We start from the raw sequence: 18,408 nt of genomic DNA, 5'->3' as shown, positions 1-18,408 counted from the left end.
ATGCACAGGAGAGCTTTCCCTGTGTAGCTAATGCCCATTAGCCTGGGCCCCAAGATGAACATTTGTGGAGACAACCTGAGGTCAGCCCACGACAAGGAGCCAAGCCCAGCTAGAATCAGAGCCCCGCGGAGCTGAGCCAGCCCTCGTCGCCCTACAGGTGCGGGAGATGTGCTGTTGTCATATGCGTTGGGGTTTGGTGGTTGGTTGTTAATGCAACAATAGCTAAACGATAGAGAAGAGGGTTTTTTTGGCTTTTGTTTTTTAATCTTTTTCTTTTTTGCTTCTTGGAGTAAACCTGATCAAGGATAGAACTACTTTATCACTTAATCAATATTTTCTTATTGGCATAATGTCTGTGAAATGTCCATTCTAGTAATGGCTCTTCAAAATTTTTCACCAGGAATTCATTTGAGTTTTCACTTAAGAGGATGCTCTATTCTCATAGTTACAGGCTTTCCTGAGAACAGTGAGTAGAACATTATCTTTGGAATGAACATCCCTGGGAGAAGAAAAGATTGGTAGAACTAAATCATACAGATTTTTTTTAAGTGTGTGATTGAATTTGTTCTGTAAGACATTCGATCATTTACTCATTCTACCGATATGTAATAAAGGCAAATTGGCAAAGAAGTAGAATGAGGAGAAAGGAGACAGATTGGACTGAATTTTTTAGCTTGGATTACTGGGAGCATTTAGAAAATGATAACAGAAATATTAAATATGAAAAAAATAAATTAATATCTCAACCAACCCAGGCTAGTTTACCCTAGTTTCCTGAGGTGATAAAAAGTAAACTAAAGGAATATTCTCATTAAATGGTGGCTCAAGCCACCCTGCTGTTGGGCGCTGTCTCTGAGCATAACACCAGGGGTGGGGAGTATATGCTTTTATTGAATGCAAAACAGTCACACATTCATAATGGAGAGCTTGAAGTCTGGGTCATCGATAAGAATTTGCACCTTAGAGCAAAAAACAACCAAAAGCACTGTGAAAACAGACAAATGAAGGACAAAGCATTTTCAAATACCAGCTACATATTACTTAAGACTCTCCTGACTGCATATGAGAGAAGCCCACTAAATAAAAAGGTGAATTTATTGGTTCATATCACCAAACTGTAACAAGAACAGGGGAAGGAAAAAGTAAGAGGCTCACCCACTTTCAGGACTCCTCAGATGTGGCTCTTGATGTTTGGTTTCAGTTTCCCAACTGTCACCCCTCAAAGTCTGAAATACCTTCTAGGTTTGGAGGAACATTCTTTTCTCTTGCTCAGATTATTTCAGGGAAAGCCTCTGATTGGCTAGTTTAGGTCACAGTCTAGACCAATCAGCAAGTTAGGAGATGAGGCTCAGATTGCCCGTGCAGAGGTCAGATACTCTTTAACTAGGAACTACTGCTAAGCACGCAGAGTGGTGGAACTTCTATCTGGACCTCATGCATGGCGAAGTGGGGAGCAGCTGAGGAAGAAAAAGGATGCTCCCCCAAAGGGAAGGGAACAGATATTAGCTGTTGTAAAGGAAGACCAATATCTATGTGCATAACAACAGGGTGCTTTTTAAATTTATGATGATGGGAACAACTTCATAGATGGTTTCATGGTGAAAATTTAAGTATAAAATATCGACTGTGTATAGCAGTCATCTCTGCTATCCTAGAGGATAGCAGAGGTGGGCAAAAAACCTAATCACATAACCATTAAAAACATATTTTTCAATAGGATAAATTTACAAATGATAGGAAGGAGATTTATTGGGAAAATAGTTCATTGTTGCTATGGTTTCTGCTCATGATTCAGATGTCCTGGTGTTCATCAATGGACACTCTAGTAGTCTGTGAGCTCTGTCCATGAGAATTAAGGACCCCTGCCTTAAATAAAAAGGAGACCACATTAATGGATGACAGAAAAGCAAAATAGAATGTCTCAGGATTGGGCAGGGGAAGCTCAGGTGTGCTCAGCTCTCTATCTGTGTAAAGGATACTTGCTTTTTGACATATCAGGCACAGCTTAGAAGGATCTCCATGAGGTTGATATTCCAACCAAGATGCAGCACCCCACTTTATACTGTCTTCCCACCTCAGCTCTTAACTCACAAAGGATGTCCTTTTGTCAGTATAAGAAGAATGCAACTCATAAACATCTTAAGACTCATTTTTTAAATTGCTGAGACCATTTTTTCCTTCTTTTGTAGGTCTCTAATTTCTTCTTAACATGTTTTCCTCTGATCGTCTTTATTTTTAGTTTCAATGCCTTAATTTTTTCCTACTTAGTGATTAATTCCTACTAATCCTTAGTTTTATCTATTTTTATATTTAAACTTTTTATCTTACAGGGGTTTAAGTATTTTATCTTATTCTTTAAGCACTTATAGTTTTATAATTTAAATGATCCACTCTTTTATCTTTATTTTAAACTTCATTTATTTAATCTCTTTTTAACTAATATTTTATTCTACTGGAATTTTATTTCTCTTATACGCACTTCTATCTTGACCCTCTTTCTCTTATTCTCAATGTTTCTTTTTAATTTTCTTCTGTAAATCTCTACTACCTTAACTTTCTTTCCTTCTGTCTTCTCTATTTCTTTTTAAAAATAAATTTTTATAATGGCTGACAAGATGAATGCCAAAATGGCTATAATGATTATGATGATGAAATTGATAATAATAAAAACAGCAGAGTAGAGAAATTGAAGCCATTCTTTCTCTACATGGCTCTTTGGGCCCACGTCCTTCCTCAAGTTAATCCTCAAGTCTCTTTCAAGTTTATCTCTTCCTCATTCCAACTCCCCCCACCTTTAGGAGGAAAAATCCTTAATCAATACTCCAAAGATCACTGTTTTCTTTTCATAGAAAGAACAACTCATTTATTGAGATACTTTCACTTCCTGAGGTTTTGACAACCTATAGGCATTGGTTTTGGCAATCTGTAGGCACTGGCAAGCAGGAGGAAATGGCTGGTGAGAGATCTTGTATTAATGGATTGTCGAGTCTGGGCGATCCCTCTCCACTTAGGACAGTAGTTTTAAATGGTGATAATCTACCTAGGAATGTTGACAGTTGTATTTGTTAGATTTAGTAAATTTCCCATGAATTTTTCTCTCAAAAGCAAAGTGAACGGCCAATAGGCACATGAAAAATTGCTCAGTATTGCTAATGATCAGAGAAGTGCAAATCAAAACAATAAGGTATCACAATGAGGTTATCACCTCACACCAGTCAGAATGGCCATCGTTAAAAAGGCCACAAACAATAAATGCTGAAGAGGGTGCAGAGAAAAGGAAACCCTCCTACATTGCTGGTAGGAACGTAGTTTGGTGCAACTGTTATGGAAAACAGTATGGAGATTCCTTAAAAAATGAAAATAGACTTACCTTATGATCAGTAACTCCACTCCCGAGCATATATCCAGAGGAAACTCTAATTAGAAAGGTACATGCACCCTAATGTTTATAGCAGCACTATTTACAATAGTCAAGACATAGAAGCAACCTCAGTGTCCATGGACAAATGACTGGATAAAGAAGATGTGGTGTGTGTGTGTGTGTGTGTGTGTGTGTGTGTGTGTGTGAATACTACTCAGCCATAAAAAAGGATAAAATAATGCCATTTGCAGCAACATGGATGGACTGGAAGATTACTATACTAAGTGAAGTAAGCCAGAAAGAAAAAGAAAAATATCATATAATATCACTTATATATGGACTCTAAAAAAATGACACAAATGAACTTATTTACAAAATAGAAGCAGACTCACAGACATAGGAAACAAACTTATGGTTTGTTATCTATGCCTCAGGAGGGAAATGTGGTTGTGGAGGGATAAATTATGAGTTTGGGATTTGCAGATACTAACTACTATACATTAAATAGATAAACAATGAGGTCCTATTGTATAGCACAGGGAACTATATTCAATAACTTATAATAGCCTATAATGAAATAGATTATGAAAAAGAATATATATATATATTATGAAAAAGAATATATATATGCCTGAACCACTATGCTACACACACCAGAAATTAAAACAACATTGTAAACTTACTACACATCAATAAGAAAGAAAGAAAGAAAAAGAAAGGAAGGAAGGAAGGAAGGAAGGAAGGAAGGAAGGAAGGAAGGAAGGAAGAAAGAAAGAAAGAAAGAAAGAAAGAAAGAAAGAAAGAAAGAAAGAAAGAAAGAAAGAAAGAAAGAGAAAGAAAGAAAAAGAAAGAAAGAAAGAAAAGTGATTTTTTTGTTGTTGTTGGCTTTTTTTCTCCCCTCTCTTTCTCCCAGGACTCCAAGCCTAGGATCTGATATATTTCTGTTTTGCGGTAAAACTATTTATTTGAAAGAGGACTGGATTTTAAAACATCCATCAACCTATATCCACAGTTTCTGGATCATTTATTTTTCTGGTAGATTTGTCTTAATACTTATGTTTATTTTCATACACACATTCTCTAGTCAAGGTTCATTCTGTGTGGACATAGGATGGTTGTTACACACTCATTTATCCTACATATCCATAGCAGAGCTAGTCATTCTTGGATATGAACACCAAGATTGCTGGTGGCTCATATGGCAAACTACCAGGGCCATGGGAAAGTAGATGTATTGCTTCTCCATGGACCACCTTTTAAACACCAATATATTCATGGAAATATTTTTTAAATCACTAAAATTATTTATGGACAGAACACTAGTGGTGCTGAGTGGTAACACATGGAATAAAACCAGAGTGTTTATTTTCCCCACATTGTAACCCTTGGAGTGGCTCTTATGCATTGTGCCTGCCATTCGGGTTGGACTGGGGGAAGCGGGGAGATTGAAAGTGAGAACGTTACAGATGAGCAGTTGCTCTGTAAGCAAAGTTGGAAACTCTGCATTGGCACTATAAGGAAAAGATTTCTTCTGCTATTAATGAATATCTGATGACTTAAACTGTTTGTATCCAAATAACAGAGCTGAAAAAATCTTTCTCCCTCTGGCAGAATTGCTATTAAGGAAATAGCTGTCTTTGATTAAGAAAGTATCTTATTTTATCACTTAAGCTATCACTTAGGGAACCTGAGAACCTGGGTTCAGTGAGTCAAGGCGCCACATTAATAGTTAACTCAGATCTCTGCATGAGAAGACTGAAGGGCTTTATTTTTGTTCTGGGGAGGTGTGGGAGAGAAGGGCCAGAAGATCTGGGGGAAACTGGAGCCTGTCACAGAAGGGGCAGCGTGGAAGAACTCTCTGGGGATGTCCAATGGCTTAGTTCAAACATCTGCTATAATTTAATCTCCATGGGTGCGGGGATCTTTGTGAGTTTTATTCACTGATAAACTCCCAAGCACCTTGAACTGTGCCAGGTACAACGTTCCCACTTGATAATTGCTTGTTGTACAAATGAATGCATGAGTGAATGAATATTGAGTAAGATTTTTCAGTGTTCAGCTTGAAATAGTTTGTGGTGTTAGAATCAAGCCAATAAAAAAAAAGAGGTCAAATTTATTATATTCCAAAGTTCCTTATGGGTTAGAGGACATTGAGGCTGAATTTCACAGAGCAGAATGGTACAGAATAGAGACAGTACATGTGGGAGAACAGGATGATCTCTTAACCAAACTGGTCCAGTGAAGGCAGGAACCTTGAGTCTGGGTCACTGTGTTCAGAAAGAGTTAGGATCATTTTGGACTTCCATACGGCATGGGATGGGGCTTTAAGCTGACCTCTAGAAACTAAGGGACCTGAAGTCCCTACCTGATATCCAAATGCCATCCTTGAATGTCCCACCACTTGTAAAATGTTGCCTTCATGTACTGGATGAGGACTTCAAGGAACAACAACAGGAAAACACACAAACACACACACACACACACACACACACACAACTATGATAGTGTTGTGAGTATAGGAAAGGTTTAGAAGTTGACTGCCCCAAGAAAGCATTACATTTAAGCCATGCTAGTCCCATGAAAATATATTTAGTCTCTTTAAAGTCTTTGGAAAAAAATTTTCTTTCTAATTGGATGTTCCATTATATTCAGATAACTCAAGTCAGTTCCATTTGCTCCTGCCATAAGAATAGCCATGCTTATCAAACACCAAGACCCTCATCAGTCCTTGCCTCTCCTCTGACTCTGGGGTTCCCGAGGTGGAGTTGAAACCATGAGCATGGGGTTGGAGAAGAGCCATTTCATATACAGCTGCAGCTCTGAAGTCCTTGCTCAGACTACACTTTGTTCATGTGTTGATGCTGCCCGCACATGGAGACAGCACTGTGCTGCAGGCACTACATTTGCCCATGGGCTGTGTCCATGCTGTTGCAAAGTACCTTTGTGCTTACAAACTCCGCCCAGACCATGAATCACTGTCCCATATGTAGCACTAATTCACCTATGAATTCTAACCTTTTGATGGCGAATAGAGTATTAAATCTCTGCTGCCACTGCCTGATGTTCCTCTCAGGTTGCCTCATTGTCTCTGATGGTCACGTCTCCAGATAGTGGGGAATTATCATACCTTCCTATGTCAGTCCTTTGGAAGAGGTGCCACTAGATTCGAGAGCCTATTGGCCCCTAAAGGTACTGTTCTGATTTACCACTCAGCAATCTGGCTTAAAGTCTGTCTTTATAGATTGTTAATGTTTTTTGCAGCCCTTTCTTTCTCAGGGTACAAAAAACGTCCTTCCCAAGACTCATGGATAGGGGAAACTGAGGCTCCACATTTCTATTTATTTGTAACACAAGTGATTGCCAAACACTGTCCACATCAAATACAAACTGTTCTCATCATCCTAGCTCCGTCTCACTTCCATCCCTATTTCCCTTGCGTCTTTTTCTCCAAGCACTTACTTTCAAGTTGTATTACCTAGCTGTTTTAAATATGTTTTCTGCTTATTTCCAGAACAGGATGGTGTAAAATTAAATAAACACACCCGTATAGGCATATGCTTATGCCAAACGGGGCCAAGCTTTTCACTGAATCCCTAGGGAGCAGGTCACCATCTTCACTCCAGTTTTACCACAGGTTCATCGTGTGGTCTTCACTGCCTTGCTTCCCTCTTCACCGTTTTTGTTTACTTTGGCATAAAGAGGTAGCATAGCAGTTAACCTATCTCCGGGGTGTGTTCAGGTTTAATGAATAAATGTGTATAATGCCCTCGGAGCGCCTCACATGAGATGTGCTGTTACTGCACATTATTAGTGCTGCTGTTAGAGCACCACTTCGGGACCCTTGGCCTTCAAGCTGGCTCGAGACAGGAGGTCTCGGAAACAATAACAGCTCTTCTCCCGTGAGCCTTTCTCCCTGAAACCTCAGAGAACTTAAAGGCATTACCTTATTAATGTTAAACTCAGCATGAGATGGATGGGAACAAATACTGTTTCCTGTTTCCAGGTGGGAGACATTAAGGCAACACTCTTGCACTGACACGCAGCTCATCTGTAATGTAAGCACTTATCAACGTTCTTCATGCCAGAGACAACGCCTGCTTCACTCTTTCTCCACCGAGACATGGCACTGGGTAGTGCTGCTAGAAAGAGTGGGTTCCAGTCTGGAACTCTTTAAGTGTCTCAAGTTAGTGCCAAGAGAATCATTAAGAAGTGTGATTGTGATCATGTATTTTTATTTTGCTATGATTCGGTTAGCTAAAGAAAGCATCCAGTTTCTTTTTTTTTCTTCTTTCCTACAGTAATCTCAACTGAATGAATGAAAGCTCTGTTTGTCCTTCCATAGGTTATTGATTAATTTTAAATGGCTGACACATTGGTGCTTAATGGACACCAGTGTGTCCATTTAATAGTCAACATTTTTCAAATTACAAGGGACTTTTGAGAGTAAGAAATCATTGGCCGGGAATCAGAGTGTAGTTTCTTATAACCTCATCACTCAAAGAACAAGGATGTTGAAGCCCTGGGTTATATGATAGCATCAGCCAGCTTAAAAGTAATTTGACTACGCTTCGTAAAGCAATTCTGTAAGCCAGACAGCCGTTTCCTACAATTAGTCTAAAGTGGGAAGCAATAATGATATGACATTCAACCTCAGTATTGTGCTGTCCTTGATGCCAGTATGATACACCCTGACGAGCTGAACTCCCTAATAATTATGATGCCTTTTGGTCTCTTCAGTAGTGAAGCCTCTTGGAAGTGGGATCCAACTGGACCAGCTCAGACTGACATCTTCAAGGGTACAGCTACAATTCCTCTTATTTGTAATAGTGAACCCTTTTAGGTTAAATCTCCTCCAACATTTTTATAAGGGATTTCGAAAGTAAACTCCACAATTCTACTGCAGAAAACTGACACTACATACCAAGACGATAGGAGTGTTAGTGAGTTGACTGCTCACCCCAATATGTAGTGGAAATAGAATGAGTCCCTGGGCTCTCCATCACTTGGTGAAACCTCGGGCATTTAGCTGACATCATTCTTTGGCATTTGCCTTTCTTCTCCCACTCTTTTTACCAACGGGTAATGGAAATACAGCTGTCAGCTTCAAATTATTCAAATGTGGGGAAACCAGCTCCTCATAACATTTTGCCTTCTCCATTCAAGCCCCACCCAGGCCCACTCAGTTCTAGCACGTCTATTCTTTAACAGCTAATGGGAAAAGAGCCCAGACCATCTCCACGTCAGACATTTAATGTGGTCTTAGGCCACTTGCAGTGACCGAGTCCTCATGCTTCACGTAGAAGCAGAAATAGACGGTAATTTGCCTGGGCTGGTTCATAATGATGTGCGTAATGGAAACATTCCTTCTGGACACCTGCAGCAACCAGCGTAGGCTTTGAAGCATGAGGTTTGCTTTCTCCATTGTAGCATACAGGCTTACAAATATTGCCATTGATCATAAAATTATCCAATCTTTTTAAAATACAGCTACACTAGTTGATTAAAGTACTTTCTACCACCATAAATTTCAGTCTGACTCCACCCACCCCAGTGCAGAATTTTCTTTCCACTTAGTTTTTTTTTAAAGTGCCTGCCATTAATTTCCTTGAGCAATTCTTTAGAATAATGTCAGTGGATGGTTTAAGCAGGAGGCATTGGTAGGTTTATTTTACTCGAAGCTTAGCAGGATACTAAGTTGTCCCCGCTAGGAAAATACAGAGTTTTCCTGCTCTCTGACTTTCAGGAGAAAAGAAGCCTTCCTTCTATGGGATAAGGACCTGGAGTTAGAGAAAATCCTGCTGTGATTCAGACTTGGTCCCCTCACACATTCCTGGGCTGTCATGACTCAGCTCTTCCTGGGCCCTTACAAGTGTTCTCTCTTCTCTCAAGTCGAAGAATTGGTTCACCCAACTGGGCCACCAGATGTCTGCATGTAGCTAAAGGAAACCATCATTGTTCCCTAGGACCCAATCCTAGTATTTGTGTTACAAATCAGTTCAAGCCCTGACTCACGGCTTTCTTTCATTTGAAAGAAATATATTGAGGTCAATGCATTGTCGAATGGATTTTGAATTTTCCCAGGTACTAAACCCCATTTACCTCTAACCAAAAGAGAATATTCCTGCTTATTTTTAGGTTCAGTACTCTTATTGGAACAATTATAACAGTTTCCTAGTAATTTAATTCAAAAGATATGATTTCTTCTGGAATATTTTAAAAATCAGTTTTTAGCATCAATTATTGGAGTATATTTAGAATTTTTTTCCACTATGCTGTTTTAGATTCAGCCTTAGGAAATCTTTTGGAACTCCACTCAAAAAAACAAAATCTACTATGAACCAGCAATCAATCACAACTTCAGAATGCTTGATTACCAAAAAGACCAAGAAAGAATAACCTATCATCACTCTTCATGTTAGCTTATGTCACTGCCGACAGCAGTTGCTACCTATGCTATGGGAATGATTGAGAAGATAGATTTGGTAACAACATTTTTTTCCCATGTTTTGGACATGGAAAAATGGCCTTTGATTTGTGACTATAGACCTTAGTTGATGGACCTTGTATTGCTTTCAATGAAAAAAGAGGAGTAGTTAGTGATAATCAATGTGATTTTATCCCCAGTGTTTCTATTTATCCCAGAGATCAATATCTCTATAGGAGCACTCCCTTCAATCAAAAACACTATGAAGAAACTCTGTTCAGCATCTTAACCACATCCATTTCTCAGCACCAATGATTAAATAACTTCAGCATGTATGAATTTGTTTGGGGTGTCCTTAAAGTAGGCTAATTCTGTTCCAGTTGAATGTCCTTGATTATATGGTACTCAGACAGAAGGAGATTACAAAACACTAGAAACTATTCAAATGTCTTTGTGTTAATTAAATTCAGAAATTTTATCATGAGTCTGTAATGATCCCAAGGCCCTGGCAGGATGGAGCTCCTTTAAAAGGAGCAACACGCTGGAAAAGCAGCTTCCCTTCGCTGACTTAGCAGGGCTGCAATCAGCTTGCCTGCTAGAGCCCCTTGGGAACTGGGCAAGGCAGCCCTTTGGTACTAAGTGATGTATGAAGGTTCTGCAAGGAGATTCAAAAAATGCATGCGGTGTAGCAGATCTTGAATCTGTTCAAATCAGGACAAGTTTTTCTACTTTTTTAATTTCAAAGTCCAAAACTACTGTTAGAACTTGGAAATGTGACTTCTCTGTTCACCTTTCATAGACTGCTAGGACTCACACTTCATGCACAATATTTTAGGGGTTTTCTCTTGATTTTTATCATTATACTTTCTTTTCTACTCTTTGGAACTTGATAGGAAATGTCCCATACATTCTTCTCTTGTGTGAACTTTGTAAAACCCTCTGGGAGGGTGTTTTCTCCTTAGCTTGGCTTTGAATGTGGGAACCTTATGATACGATGTGATAATGAACAATGTGAAATTGTTGGTTCAGTGATAGCATCCAGGTCCATTGAAAACTCCTGCATGTTCTGAACAAGGCTAGATGGGTTGCTATGAAATGGGTCTCCATGGAGAATTTATTCTCAGACAACTGTCCCTTCCAGTGAGTTATCCAAAATAAGAAACTGGGATTTTTCTCAATATTGCAAGGAGCCTTCTTGCTTGGACTGCTGAAACTTTTAACACAGAAATTTGAAGCCATGTAAAACTTTCACATTTCTTTTGGAATCTGACACTGCCCGGTTTACTGAGAGATTTGCCAAGATTTGATGAACCTTTCTCTGAACCTCGGGAAATTTCATGCTAGGACCAAAACCGGAAAACGAAGCACATTTCACTGGGTGTCAGATTTCATTCTGACCAGCTCGCCAGGCTCTCCCCCCAGGTTGTATTACTTCCTGCCCAGAGATGAAGGGGAAAGATTAAGTGGCCCCACACTACCAAATAAAATACTTCCAAGGAAAAAGAGCCCCATCCAATATCATCTGAAGAAGCTGACTTCACAATATCGTGTCATTTTCACCTGGATTCATTGTTTGACCAGTGGCTTTGTCCTCAAGCAGTTTGTGCTCTGAGAAAATATAAGTACAGATGAGGACTAAAATTGTGACTAATAATGATAATAACAAGATGTACAAAGACAGTTTCAGAGGGAAAAGAAGAAAGAAGAACTCTGCAAGATGCTCTTGGATTAACAAATTTATCACTGTTCTCACTGACCCCACAGGGCCCTTGATATAGACAAGGGAATTCAAATGCAAACGTGCATTTAAAAAGCTATAAAACTTTGCAAACTTAGTACATCTTGGCGAGCAATTTTGTGTAATTATCTTTCCTTCTTTTCAAATGAATGAAATATTTATGTATCTGGATAAATGATGCCTGCTCCTTAAACGACTGTGTAAGCCAGACTTTCTCAGCCTCGGCACCGTGGGCACTTGGGGCTAGATAGTTCTTTATGGTGGGGGCTTTGTCCTGTGCAAATGTGGCAGCATCCCTGCCCTCTACCCACTTGATTCCAGAAGCCCCTCCCTCTGAATCGTGACAGCCAAAACATATCTCCAGACATAGCCAAATGCCCCTGGGGGGCAAAATCGCCCCCAGTTGAGAACATTTGCTTAAATCTTGTGTGCTCTGTGTCTTCAAATGCCTCCAAATTCAGCAAGTTATATGTCAATTGGCTTCTTTTTATGAGTTCAGAGTACTTTACATATACCAAGTGCAACTGCCAAACAACTCCAGGGAACGTCTACAAACAACCACAGAATCTGTGAGTTAGAAGGGACCTTAGGAAAAAGAGAGGATTACAACAGCAGCAGCAGCAACAACAAAATATATTCTAAAGTGCAAGCCTACTCATGAGGAAGCAAAGAATATCCTCAAAGGAAAATACAAAGATCAGGTCCTTTCAAAATTTTTGAAGAGTCGGCATGTGAAAGTGATTGCTGGCTTCTTCTGCAAAGTGCTAGACTTGTGCTGTCCAGTACAGTAGCCATTAGTCACATGTGTTTAAATTTACATTAAGTAAAATTAAATATATTTAAAATTCAGTGTCTCAAGTTGCTAGTGTTCAAAGCCATACGTGGCTAGTGGCTACCACATTGGACAGTGCGGATAGAGAAGCTTTCCATCACGGGAAAAAAGTTCTACTGCACAGTGCTGCTAAGTGTACAGAAGCAATGGGTGGGAGTTACTGGGAGATAAGTTTTAATTCAGTCTAAGAAGAATTAGAGTTTTGCTATCCTCTCAAAGAGCATGAATAAGTTTAGAGCAGATGCCAAGGAAGAATTTTTGCTTGGTAGACGGCTACACTGGATGAACAGAACCCTCTAATTCAGACTCAAAAGGGCTTACGTATGAGGTTTTATACTTTTTTATGTAATAAAATTTTCATAATTTCTAAACAGTACCCCATGGTATCAGAAGAAACGTTTATATTTTAAAATATAGAGATTTTTAAACTTATGTAATTTCTAGATCAAAACAATATTCACAAAATAAAGACTGCTTAATTTTCTTCTCTGGTAAAGTCTGTTCACACCTTATCTGCCTTCAAAGTTAAGAAAAGGCAAGTTTATATTTTTATGTCAATATTTTCAAATGAATTCCAGCAACTTATAAAATATGAACCTTGGTCATATGCCATTTCAGTTCAAACAATATCCAAATTTGAGATTTAGTCCTGTATTATAGAGAATAAAAGGCAAGGGCTAGGATGCTCCGAGCCTGAGAGGACAGTCGGAGTGGACATCAAATGCCACATCACTTCACCAAAGAAGACATTACTCTTATATGCAGCAAAATGACTTCTAGTCAAAGGAAGGAATACTCTGAGACGCATTTGAAATTCAGGTGATAACTGAGGATAAATTATTCTCAAAAAAAATCCAAAAAATTACATATACTTCTCTCCTTATCTTTAACCTTTTTTTTCCAAAAAAGTCCATTCATAAATACATACTTGCACACACATGTAACTTACAAATCCAACTCACTGAATTTCAAAGAATCAACTAGGACTTACTGAGACCTTTGTTATTTTGTTTATGTTCTTCATGTATTGTGCTTTGTACTATTGGTAAGACAGAAAAAAAGCCGCAGTCCCTGCACTCTAGGAAGCCTCACGGTCCAGACGGACTAAGTGACACACAAATACAGTGAGAGAATGACTGCGGGCTGCACTAACCACAAGGACAATCAGTGTCAACACAGCAAAGAGACTGCTACAGCCAGACCAGTCAACAAAGGCTTCGAGGAGGGCATGAGAAGACTAAGACTTAACAGCAACGTGGTCTCCTGATGAAGAAAACTAGGAGCTGCATATCTGGTCTGAGGATATGATAGGAAGGTGATGGTTGAATAGTGGATGCAGCAGGGTCCAGCTGTGGGTGGCCCTGAATGCCAGGCAGAGAACTGAAGACCTGCTATGTTGGGAAACAGGAAGTCTTCACACGCTTTACACATTCGAGTGGCACCATGAAACAGTGCCTTAAAGGAAGATCACTGCACACAGACCACAGAATAAATTGGGTGAAAAAAAAAAAGAATAAATTGGGTGAGGTGGGTGGAAGGGGAAAGCAGAGGAGACGAATTGCTGTACCAGCCCAGTCAGAAGGCTGTTAAAGGGATCAAAGCATGACGGGATATGGGTGTGGATGATGGCAACCAACATCCGAAGAAGAATATTTCTAGTCATGAAGAATGTTAAACACTGGTGTGGATTATAGTCAGGAGCTTCCGTCCCTACTGAACAAACTCACATACAGGCTTCCCTACAAAGAGGATAGTGGTCTGCTAGCTTCTCAGAGAATCTGTCAGCCCTGTGGTGCTCTGATCTTTAGCAAAAGAGAATCACAGAGGAATTAGGTTATTTCTTTTCTTGATCTTTATCCTGCCATTCCTCGCTGAGCAGCTGGAGTGCTGGAGCAGGTCACATACTTTCTCTGTGCCTCAGTTTTAGTATCTATAAAATAAAAATTGGTTTGTTACCCATCTCACAGCGATGCTACAGGGCTTGTGACATATTGGATCCTAGGAAATATTGAACATTTGGGGAAAAATCTTGTGATAAATGAGAGACAGAAACCACCTAAAATTAGATACAGAATTTTACCTTTGAGAGCTGCATATTTCTTACCCTGCAGGTACCCAGACTCCATCATGGACAAACATATTCACATGCACAATCTCTGAACAGTATAGAATATTAAAGTCCACAAATCTCTACAGTTCCAGAATCTCAATGATGAGTTATGAATGTAAAAGCTTAAAAAAAGTCTCTTCAAGTAAAGTGATTTTTTTCCTGTATTTAATACTCTAGAAAGAAATATGTGAAATGAATGTTAAGACAAAATGAAAGATATTCATGACCAGTTGTTAGAAGGTGAAAAGAAGCAAATCATTCTCTCGAACCACTGAACATCCATTACCATCTCTTGGTCATTGAGCACATCACTCCCAACCAGAGAGAGGACTACTGTGTGACAGTAAAAGCCAGGCATGAATACCTTATTCATGGTTAGAATAAGCTAATGTCAAAATAGGAAAAAAGCTATGGGGGAGCTGCTCAGTCAACCCCTTCACTTTAAATAGGTGAAGCATCTGATGCTCAGAGGATCAAGTGGCAAGCCCCCAGTTACGTGGCTAATTTGTAAGAGCTAGGATTTGGACTCTTGGTCCAGGGACACAGTGTTCACTTTTTGCAGATCAGAATTGGTCTTGGTGCCATACAAAGCATAATCAGGATGTATTATACCTGAAATAAAGTGATATTATTTCTCTCCCCGGGGTTCCAATCTTGCCAGAAGACAAAAACTGAACAATGGCAGCAAAGGAAGGAAAAAGCCTGGGTGAGAAAAAAATTTGGAACGTTCAGATTAAAGGTCTCCGTTGAGGGGGCCTGGGTTACACTTCTCATTACAAACATCTAGTCTTAAGGGCCAGCAGGAAGGAAAGGGAGGAGTTACATTATAACTTGTACCATAGATAAAATATGTGCTAGCGAAGAGATTAAAAAAGTACAAACTTAAGGGGTAAGCTTCTATTTTTGATGTGTTAGGAAATACGAAGAGTTGCTACTGAGAAAGAAGAAACAAAGACAAAAAAGTGAGCTGAAGGGAGTGAACCTAACCTCAATACTTTGGAGAACAAAATAATGTGATAAAGAGGAGGAAGAAAACTACATCCCTGGATCCGCATTTCAGACATGAGGACCTTGCCAAATAGGGTGAATCAGGATCTCCTAAAGAAATTAGTTGCTGGCTTCAGAGAATATTAAGAATGCTTTCCAGGCACAGGGTATCCTTGAAATGAGATGAAGTGTGTCCACTGTCTAGTGGTGACTGGTAACCCTTAGAAAAGGAGTTGAAAGTTGTTCACATGTCCATTTGAAAGAGCAATAATGTAGAAGTGTGACAGTGTGTAACATCTGTTGGAGAACTTGCTCGTACTTCCTGAACTCAGCAACCTGTAACAATTTTGCTTTGTCACGTGAACCAAAAAATAAGACAAAAAATGTATAGGGAGAGACAGAATCTATATCTAGTGATTTTGATTCCATGAGAAGTATAAAAACATAGAGGCACATGTACTATTTGCAAATTTTCTTCAAATTGAGCCTCACTGCTTAGGAAAAGAAAGTATTTAAGTGATGTTGAATAACTACTTGATTTTTTCAGAAACATATCACCCAGTACTTAAAAATAGGCAAAAGGGTGTGGGAATTTATCAGATGATAAAAAAAAAGCACTATGGCATAGTTGAAGGAACACTGGAATAGAAATAAAACTTTGGATCTAAATCATCCACTTCTTTCTCTAAAAAGACGAGATAATTATACTTTTTCAGCCTTTCTCAAGAGTTGTTGGAACACTCAACTTCAAATATGAAAGCAATTTTGCAATGTATAAGGTACTAAACAAATGCAATTTGATATAATTATTTGTAGACTCGATGACCTGATTTGAAAAGTATCAACCTGAAACTTGAAAAGAGAGATGATCACTCAGGTAAGTTGATGAAGCCAGGAATGTGCAAAAGCAGCAGATACATATGGGAGGCATTAATTTAAGAGAAAAGTACACCACCAGGGTAATTCTAACAGTCTCAGATGATTAGAGTATTTTAATGTACAGAAAATGCTATGGTAAGGGAAGCTTGAAATTTTTACAACACAAACCTGATGTGTTAATGAGATCTGAAATAGAGCAATACCACTGTGTTAACCAAAAGCATATCTATTAGAAGTGGTTAGAGTACATATAGCACAACAGAACAAGACTTAGATGCAGTTAAATTCCATAAACCTCCATGAACAACCAGAATAGACCAAAGAGACTATTTAGGCGAGAATTAGAAGAGAGAGAACAGAATACAGTGGGAGGACATCTCTGACGTAGGATGATGACTTGTCCTTGTCAGTCTTCATAATCACAGTTGGTCTGTTTTCCAAGTGTTATTGCTAATAGCACATCTTCCCCTCTCAAAAGTGCCCTGGTTTGGATAAAAGTACGTGGTGCTCCTAGTGGAAGGTGAACATAGACTGCAAAGTTAGATTACATTTATAAATGTGGGGCGTGCCAATTAAAAAAGAAAAGAGACTCATTGTATTTGGCCGCACATACAGCACTGTGTTCGAACCTGGATCCTATGCATTAAAAACGAGACTAACAAGCTAGAGGAACCTGGGCCTGCAAAGCGCTACAAATTATATCCTAAGAGAATCAATTTGAAAGCTAAAACAAGACAAGACTTAAGTCTGACATGATACTGTCTTCATTCTTTTCATACATGTTTCATGAAATAATGATGATTCAGCTTTATCTTTAACACTGTAATAGGAAGGTGTAAGATTAATGGGAGCAGTTTATGAAAAGGCAGATTTCAATGTAAGCAAGCTCCTTCTAGTAGTTAGAACTGTTCTTAAAAGGAGTGAACTGCTTTTTACCTAATGAACATCCTGTCCCTGGTTGAGTTTAACCAGAGGCCGGGTATTTGCCAGTTACGGATGACATGCTGGGTGGAAGGAAATCTTGCTTTCCTGAAACTCTGGACTCTCAAACTTTTAAGACCCTATGTATCCATAGCTTAAGTCTTCAGCAGATGACTGCTAGGCCTCTTCTTTGAGCTCTCTGTATCTTAGTAAAGGCACGTGGCCGATATCCACTTAGGGCTATAAATTTAGAAATAAATACTAGTTATTGTTTATAAATGTTTAAGTAAATAATATTTATTAAGCACCTACTTTATTAATTATTGAAGTATAGTTGGTTTATAATATTGGGTTAATTTCTGGTGTACAGCATAGTGATTCAGATACACATATATATATTCTTTTTCATTATAGGTTATTACCAGATACTGAATATAGTTCCCTGTGCTGTATGGTAGGATCTTGTTATTTTACATATAGCAGTTTGTATCTGCTAATCCCAAACTCCTAGTTTATCCCACCGCCCTTTCCCCTTTGGCAACCATAAGTTTGTTTTCTACGTCTAAAGCACTTTATACCAAGGCTTTTCACATGTAGTACCACATTTAATCCTCACTACAATCACATGAAAAAGTCACTGTTATGCCCTCCTAACAGAGAAAGAAAATGAGTTTCAGAAAGCTTCTGATGTGCTCAGAGTTATTCAGTTAAAATCTGGTGTAACTGGGAGTCTAGTAAATATCCTGTGGAATCAATCTATTAGAGTTGATTTTTATTTTGTGCTCCTAATGCCCCAGCAGTGTACCTTCCTGGAGGGAGAGCAGAAATGCCCTATTGTTTTACCTCTTTCTGTATTTTCCATAAAATCAGTACAGTACAGCACAGCTCTGTGCTGCAGAAAATTAAATACCAGATGATACCATAGGAATGTGCTGTAGTGTGTCTTTCTCTCCCCACCATGTGTGTGACCTCTTTTGGTGATACACCTCCTCTCTCTTACAGCTAAAATTAAACCAGTGGAAAATGTTTGCCTTAAAGTACATGCCCTCTTAATGAAACACAACTGTGCTTAAAGGTCAGTAGATTAACAAGGGAACACAGATAGAGAGTGTTCCTTATCTCGTAGGCAGAGAGATGGTGCCAGCGTTGGCATTTG

At 39.0% G+C, this 18,408-nt stretch overlaps 1 long non-coding RNA gene across 1 annotated transcript in view; it reads right to left on the bottom strand.

The window, feature by feature from the left end:
- Positions 1-1,227, bottom strand: part of LOC140697742 (uncharacterized) — a 71,235-nt gene extending 70,008 nt beyond the window's left edge. Inside the window, exon 1 of the long non-coding RNA XR_012075053.1 lies at positions 1,156-1,227. This is a non-coding gene — a long non-coding RNA (uncharacterized lncRNA). The remainder of the gene's footprint in view (positions 1-1,155) is intronic.
- Between the last annotated feature and the right edge of the window lie 17,181 nt (positions 1,228-18,408).

The sequence above is a fragment of the Vicugna pacos genome, chromosome 8 (genome assembly GCF_048564905.1).
Source record: "Vicugna pacos chromosome 8, VicPac4, whole genome shotgun sequence".
Classification (NCBI taxonomy): Eukaryota; Metazoa; Chordata; class Mammalia; order Artiodactyla; family Camelidae; genus Vicugna; species Vicugna pacos.
Note: the sequence above shows the minus strand (reverse complement) of the source record. Positions and strands in the feature narration are given on the sequence as shown.